The following is a 7,601-nucleotide window of genomic DNA, read 5'->3' as shown; positions in this document are numbered from 1 at the left end:
AATGCACCAAACCTTATCTATACCGAACACGTTATCAGTCAGAAGTTACCAAACCTTATCTATACCGAACACGTTATCAGTCAGAAGTTACCAAACCTTATCTATACCGAACACGTTATCAGTCAGAAGTGCACCAAACCTTATCTATACCGAACACGTTATCAGTCAGAAGTTACCAAACCTTAAAGTAATGGACGATTTCTGTAACTAATGTTTTAAAAAAGGAAGCACTTCTAGTAACGAATAATTCTGTTGGTGTGTTAATTGTTTAAAAAATACACAGTAATCATTCTCACAGTTCTATACCCTAACAATATGCTGTTCACATTGTTATGAATATTAGCGGCAGTAAACTTGTTTACATTGTTAAGCACACAGAGACAGTAAACTTGTTTACCTTGTTAAGCACACAGAGACAGTAAACTTGTTTACATTGTTATGAGTATTAGAGATAGTAAACTTGTTTACCTTGTTAAGCACACAGAGACAGTAAACTTGTTTACATTGTTATGAATATTAGAGACAGTAAACTTGTTTACCTTGTTAAGCACACAGAGACAGTAAACTTGTTTACATTGTTATTAATATTTGAGACAGTAAACTTGTTTACCTTGTTAAGCACACAGAGACAGTAAACTTTTTTACATTGTTATGAATATTAGAGACAGTAAACTTGTTTACATTGTTAAGCATACAGAGACAGTAAACTTGTTAATCATATAAAGACATTAAACTTGTTAATCATATAGAGACAGTAAACTTGTTAATCATATAGACAGTAAACTTGTTAATCATATAGAGACAGTAAACTAGTGAAGCATATAGAGACAGTAAACTTGTTAATCATACAGAGACAGTAAACTTGTTAATCATACAGAGACGGTAAACTTGTTAATCATATAGAAAAGGTAAACTTGTTTACATTGTTAAGCATATAGAGACAGTAAACTTGTAATCATATAGACAGTAAACTTGTGAAGCATATATAGACAGTAAACGTGTTAATCATATAGAGATAGTAAACTTGATCAGCACACAGAGACAGTCAATTTGTTAGTCATATAGAGAAGGTAAACTTGTGAAGCATATAGAGACAGTAAACTTGTGAAGCACACAGAGACAGTCAATTTGTTAGTCATATAGAGAAGGTAAACTTGTGAAGCATATAGAGACAGTAAACTTGTGAAGCAAGAGACAGTCAATTTGTTAGTCATATAGAGAAGGTAAACTTGTGAAGCATATAGAGACGGTAAACTTGTTAATCATATAGAGACGGTAAACTTGTTAATCATATAGAGACGGTAAACTTGTTAATCATATAGAGACAGTAAACTTGTGAAGCATATAGAGACAGTAAACTAGTGAAGCATATAGAGACAGTAAACTTGTTAAGCACACAGAGAAAGTAAACTTGTTTACATTGTTATCCATAGTGAGATTTTTTTTCAAATGTTCTTAAATTCAATTTTGGATACAAAACTGTTAAGGCTTTGTTATTCAAGTTTTAAGAACAGTATATTCTTGTTACATGATTATTTTAGAAACATTACACATAGACAACTTAATAGTATTTTAAAACTAAATTAAGTTGATTACTAATTAGAGATTTTGAACAGAATTATAAACCTTTCTTGAAATGTTAAATGATTTTCAAGTTTCTTGGGTAGAAGTACTTTATCAACAAACCTCACATTATGTAAGCCGAAATCTTTATTTACTTTGAAAGTTTACATAATGTGAGAGAAGTAAAGAATTTTGTAGTAACTATATTACTATACAACTGAGCATTTATGTTGAACACAGAACAGAGTCAAAAGTCAATCTTACATCCTGTTTACAAGAAAAAAGTCACCAATCAATCTTTATCAAACAATATCTTGCAGGTTAAACAATTAATATTATCTTACAGCTGCTAATGTGCTTTTTAGGCTTAGATTTTCTAATAACTATAACTTGTAAAACAAGTCTCACAACAGATACACCCGTGACTGTGTGTGTATTTGGTTCACTTTTATATACTATTTTGATTTTGTTACAAAAATTCACTTTTTTTTTCATTGAATATTTAATTTCACATAAAAACACAAATAAAAAAATGTACCTTTTTCATACAGTGTGAAATTATTTTTAGATAAACTAATCAAAACTAGGAACTTGTATCCATGACCAACTCAGTTCTCAGTGTTAATATTAAAGTTTTACATAAGGAATTGACCTATCTGATGATACTTTCCATTTGAGAAGACTACCAGTGTCTGAATATCACAGCCAGACAGACAACTAACTATCTGATGATACTTTCCATTTGAGAAGACTACCAGTGTCTGAATATCACAGCCAGACAGACGACTAACTATCTGATGATACATTCCATTTGAGAAGACTACCAGTGTCTGAATATCACAGCCAGACAGACGACTAACTATCTGATGATACTTTCAAGTTGAAACTTACAATCATTAATGTGTGATTTGGTGCCAGAAAAAGATTAACATGAAGGTAAGAGAAAGTAATGAAAATATTATTATTTTATTGAGATGTCCAGATTTCCTGAGCCAACATAAAGATGTATAATTGTGTGTTGAAGACACAGATCCTCACGCTGATCCCATGAAGATCATGTATAATTGTGTGTTGTAGACATAGATCCACACACTGATCCCATGAAGATCATGTGTTGAAGACACAGATCCTCACGCTGATCCCATGAAGATCATGTATAATTGTGTGTTGTAGACATAGATCCGCACACTGATCCCATGAAGATTGTGTATAATTGTGTGTTGTAGACATAGATCCGCACACTGATCCCATGAAGATCGTGTGTTGAAGACACAGATCCTCATGCTGATCCCATGAAGATCATGTATAATTGTGTGTTGTAGACATAGATCCGCACACTGATCCCATGAAGATTGTGTTGAAGACACAGATCCTCATGCTGATCCCATGAAGATCATGTATAATTGCGTGTTGTAGACATAGATCCGCACGCTGATCCCATGAAGATCGTGTGTTGTAGACACAGATCCTCACGCTGATCCCATGAAGATCGTGTGTTGTAGACACAGATCCTCACGCTGATCCCATGAAGATCGTGTGTTGAAGACACAGATCCTCACGCTGATCTCATGAAGATCATATATGATTGAATGTTGTAGACATAGATCCTCACACTGATCTCATACACAGAAAAAAAACTTACTATAAAATACTTAAGTGGATCACGCTCTCTCTCAATCCATCATTAAGTGGATCACGCTCTCTCTCAATCCATCATTAAGTGGATCACACTCTCTCTCAATCCATCATTAAATAGATCATGTTCTCTCAATCCATCAAGTAGATCACGCTCTCTCTCAATCCATCATTAAGTGGATCATTTTTTGTAGATTTAAAGTTTACGACGCCATTCTGTTTTATGTCGGTTTAAAGTTTACGACGCCATTCTGTTTCATGTAGGTTTAAAGTTTACGACGCCATTCTGTTTCATGTAGGTTTAAAGTTTACGACGCCATTCTGTTTTATGTAGATTTAAAGTTTACGACGCCATTCTGTTTTATGTAGATTTAAAGTTTACGATGCCATTCTGTTTTATGTAGATTTAAAGTTTACGATGCCATTCTGTTTCATGTAGATTTAAAGTTTATGAAGCCATTCTGTTTCATGTAGGTTTGAAGTTTATGAAGCCATTCTGTTTTATGTAGGTTTGAAGTTTATGAAGCCATTCTGTTTTATGTAGGTTTGAAGTTTATGAAGCCATTCTGTTTTATGTAGGTTTGAAGTTTATGAAGCCATTCTGTTTTATGTAGGTTTAAAGTTTATGAAGCCATTCTGTTTTATGTAGATTTAAAGTTTATGAAGCCATTCTGTTTTATGTAGGTTTAAAGTTTATGAAACCACATAATGAGAAAGGTTGAAATAAACACACATTCAGTTACACATGGAGTATTTACTCAAACTATGAGTTCATAAAAAAAAAGAGAAACAAACAAGTTACCCCCTGATGCTATTCACATCCCCTAAAAAAAAAAAAACAGTCATGCCCCAAACAGTTTGAGAATCACTGGTCTACACTAGTGCTAAGTTCTTCACAGTCATTATCTACTACATTATAAAAGTTGACAGTACATTTAAGTACAAGCATGCATCACTGAAGATAATGACTAGTTCGACGTTAAATCTAATTTTGATTGAAAATATTATTATTATTATACCATAACTTATGAGCAATGTTAACAAGACTTCAAACTTAAGATGAATATATCTACTTCTTACTTAGTCCAATGACCGTTTCAAAGGACAGGCACGTGGATGTTAATTTATAATATCAATAACACACACACAAGTGCATTACTTAGTAATCAATAAACATACATGGAAGAAAATTGGTATTTCATGTGTTGTTAGGTTCCATCTCAACACATTTATTATTTACTTTTACTTGTAAAACTTCATTTCAGATTCGACCAGATCCTTGAAGAGGTCTGTGGCATCACTGTAATGGTCAGGAGTAAATTCATTCAGGAATTTTTCCATCTCCGACAAACATTTCGATTCTAATTCTCTCATTGTGTTACACAGCTCCTCCCCTTTGTCGCTACCACCTGTCATCACAGAGTATGCCCTCTGGTGGTATTTATACAAGGCATGGCTGCGATCAACTGTTTTTTGAAAGCGTGGTTGAACCTTAGTAATAAAATCAACATTGCTTTAAAAACTTGTAAAATTAACAAAATTATATTGATATATATATATATATATATATAAAACCTATTAATATTTTTTGGTTTAACCATGACTTGGAAAATGTTCAACTTGGTAAGCTTGAGATGGACATAGAAAACAGCTGTATTAACCATGACTTGGAAAATGTTCAACTTGGTAAGCTTGAGATGGACATAGAAAACAACTGTATTAACCATGACTTGGAAAATGTTCAACTTGGTAAGCTTGAGATGGACATAGAAAACAACTGTATTAACCATGACTTGGAAAATGTTCAACTTGGTAAGCTTGAGATGGACATAGAAAACAACTGTATTAACCATGACTTGGAAAACGTTCAACTTGATAAGCTAGAGATGGACATAGAAAACAACTCAGTCCAGCTACACTACTTTGTAACTATAAATTGATGAGCCAGTCCAGCTACACCACTTTGTAACTATAACTTGATGAGCCAGTCCAGCTACACCACTTTGTAACTACAAATTGATGAGCCAGTCCAGCTACACCACTTTGTAACTATAACTTGATGATACAGTCCAGCTACTCCACTTTGTAACTATAACTTGATGATACAGTCCAGCTACACCACTTTGTAACTATAACTTGATGATACAGTCCAGCTACACCAACTATTCCCAACATAAATAAAAACGTCAATAGATATATCACTCCTACTGTAAGTTCATTAGATGCGTCTCAAACAACAGGTCTAGTTATGTTATTGTACAATTTTATATACAAGTGGTCAACAGAATGGCATATACCAGGATCCCACAACAAACAGACTTCCCAAATTTCAGTGAATAACCAACAATAGAAAATTACATGTTTAGTAACAAGAGCTAAACAACAGATAAATTCCACGCTAAGTACATACATGTTTAGTAACAAGAGCTAAACAACAGATAAATTCCACGCTAAGTACATACATGTTTAGTAACAAGAGCTAAACAACAGATAAATTCCACGCTAAGTACATACATATTTAGTAACAAGAGCTAAACAACAGATAAATTCCATGTTAAGTACAAAACAAATTAACCTAGTGATGAAAAAAATAAAAAACAAGTGAATTTTTTAAAATGAAAAGTCACTGACAATGACACATATATATAAAAAGACATCAAGATTCAGAGATTTGTGTCTAAATCTGACATGATATTAACTCGGTCATTGAACTGCATGGAATTACACAGACATAAAACTGGTATGGAACATGTCTCAAGGCTTGCTATGATTACCTAATGTAGAACAAGAATGAAAAATGAGAGCCTTTACTCACCACCACATACAAGATACATTAAAAAAAACTCATTAGAAAATGCACTGAAAAACAAGTAGATGGAAAAAATATTCAGAGATAAGCAGTAAAACAAATCTTTCAAGACAGATACAAGATGTAGATACCTTAACAGCATCCTGCCGTCGACCATCTATGTTAAGGAATTGATTGTAAAATGCATCCAATTTAATGATTGGGGTATATTTTGTGGTATCACACAGATTTCGACAATGACCAGTATTTAAAAATTGTTTTAAATAATATTGATTTTATTTTAAGTTACTTAAAATTCCACAAGCTAGTTTCCTTAATTAGTCCTAACATAACCACAGTTTTTTTAAAACTCATAAAAAAGCTCACCTTAGCAGGATCTTCATCATCTTTTATTACTGGTGATTGAATGAGATGAGAGATGCGGGATTTGGGGCAGAAGATGAAGGGTTTAAAAATAGAGTGGCAAGGATCTGGAGTCCCTGTGAACCAGTGACAGCAAGGACGAGATGAACTCACAGGAGTCAAAACAGAAACCTTTGAACAAAATAAATGGTAAAAAGTATTTATGTTGGAAATGAAAATTTAAAAACATCAAGATGATATTAAAGAAGACTGAAACTTTACTTCTAATAAAATAAATGTAGTTTATGTTATACATTAAATAATACCTAACTAGATGTTTCAACATTTGACACATGACCTTTCTTCTCCAACAGTTGAAGTATAATTACAAAGAAATACTACATAAAAAACAGCAAATAAAAATAATTTCAACATGAAATATTATGTACAAAATGTGTTTGAAACAATTTTCTGTAAAAATTTGATACCTTTAGACTAGATGTATAACACAAATATATTTGTTGTACAATTATCACTTTTCAATGAAACATGCTTTAGTATTCCTTACTTTCTATTTGGACAATGAAATAATAAAAAGGTTTACTGAAATCCTTGTTTTAGAATAAAGTCATTTACAGTTTCACAGAGTATATTTACATATCAATAAGTTCCATGGGTTTTTTTTATTCTTAAATTCTAATGAATACACATTTTCTCTATTATGTTCTACAGTACTTCCTACTGTGTACTGTTTTACAGTACTTCCTACTGTGTACTGTTTTACAGTACTTCCTACTGTGTACTGTTTTACAGTACTTCCTACTGTGTACTGTTTTACAGTACTTCCTACTGTGTACTGTTTTACAGTACTTCCTACTGTGTACTGTTTTACAGTACTTCCTATTGTGTACTGTTTTACAATACTTCCTATTGTGTACTGTTTTACAATACTTCCTATTGTGTACTGTTTTACAATACTTCCTATTGTGTACTGTTTTACAATACTTCCTATTTCTTAATTATCAATTTTTTTTTCTTGTTCCATCAACATTCCAATTAACAGGAGTTTACTGGTAACTAAACTCGTACTATTCCACAGTATGTTAGGTACTTTGGTCATCAATTAACAGGAGTTTACTGGTAACTAAACTCGTACTATTCCACAGTATGTTAGGTACTTTGGTCATCAATTAACAGGAGTTTACTGGTAACTAAACTCGTACTATTCCACAGTATGTTAGGTACTTTGGTC

The 7,601-nt window shown here is 32.5% G+C and overlaps 1 pseudogene; it reads right to left on the bottom strand.

Moving 5' to 3' along the window:
* Positions 1-1,692: 1,692 nt before the first annotated feature.
* LOC106477253 lies at positions 1,693-6,541 on the bottom strand (annotated as a pseudogene).
* Positions 6,542-7,601: the final 1,060 nt, after the last annotated feature.

This window comes from Limulus polyphemus, unplaced genomic scaffold, assembly GCF_000517525.1.
Source record: "Limulus polyphemus unplaced genomic scaffold, Limulus_polyphemus-2.1.2 Scaffold13626, whole genome shotgun sequence".
Lineage (NCBI taxonomy): Eukaryota > Metazoa > Arthropoda > Merostomata > Xiphosura > Limulidae > Limulus > Limulus polyphemus.
Note: the sequence above shows the minus strand (reverse complement) of the source record. Positions and strands in the feature narration are given on the sequence as shown.